This window comes from Megalopta genalis, unplaced genomic scaffold (genome assembly GCF_051020955.1).
Source record: "Megalopta genalis isolate 19385.01 unplaced genomic scaffold, iyMegGena1_principal scaffold0074, whole genome shotgun sequence".
NCBI lineage: Eukaryota > Metazoa > Arthropoda > Insecta > Hymenoptera > Halictidae > Megalopta > Megalopta genalis.
The window spans coordinates 702,501-703,699 of record NW_027476143.1 but is presented as its reverse complement, the minus strand read 5'-3'; positions in this window follow the sequence as shown (position 1 = coordinate 703,699).

Here is a 1,199-nt window from a genome sequence, read left to right as displayed (position 1 = left end):
AGATACATCGTAGAGACGTCGAGCAACTGTTGGAGACCGGCAGGTGATAGTGCGAATAGGACCAGATCATCAGCGTATCCAATGGCATTAACAATGGAGTTTCCGATACGTACTCCTAGCTCCTTAGGGAGTTTGGAGAAGAGTCGGTCAATCACCAAGTTGAATATTATCGGTGATAGTGGGTCTCCCTGCTTAACCCCACAAGTAGGGTGTATCGCATGAGATTCCCAGCCTCCACATTGAAGCCGCGTGCACGATCGGTCATAAGTCTCCGCTATATACTCAACCATTGGACTTGGAACTCCAGATGATCGGAGAGTATCTACTATGGTCTGATGCGTGACCGAATCAAAGGCTTTTGCCACATCCAGGGACGCCATAAACAGAGGTTGGTGGTTCTGTCTCGAGAACTTTAAAATAAAATCCATTAGGAAAATGCTCTCGGAACATCCAACAATTGGCCTAAAGGCCTTCTGTCGCGGGTCCACCCGGATGAGTTTAGCCATCCGGTTGGCCAGGACTTTGTGGAAGGCTCTTGTGATGGTCGATGAGACCGTGATGGGTCTGAAATCCCCGGGTTCCGAGGCACCGTCTTTTTTTTTGTATGAGGGTTGTCCGAGACTCCCAGAGATGTTGTGGGAGTTTACCATATATGACAAAGATATTAAAAATTCTCGTCCAAATACTGATCGGAACACCTCGGAATTCTTTGGCGGAGAGTCCATCTAGTCCAGGCGCAGTACCCAAGGGAGGCAAAGCCGCCCTAATTTCTTTAGGTGAGATAGGCGCCCATAGTTCCGTCAGAGCCCCCGTTGCAGGTGTGGTACCGGGTGTCATAGTGTCTTTCGAGGTCATGATCTTCTCCCAGAATGGGACCATGACTTCCTCAGGTGGTGCCGAGGACGTCTTCTTATCCCTAAGTATATCACGTAAACAAGTTGTTATGTTTCGCTTCCACGCCTTCTGCACCTTAGCATACTCAGCCCTGCGGAGTTTTCGGCGCGATACTGACTTAGGAGCCGCTGTTATCTTGGGCACGGATACCTTACGACGAATCAGAAAGGTTTTGCGAAGGTAAATAGAAAGTTCTTCGATAATCCGCGCCTGTTCCCAGGTGTTGAGGGACCTCACAATTTCATTGAGTACATCGGTATTGCAATTGTGATCATTAAAGGCCGGTAGCCCCCATAAATACTCCA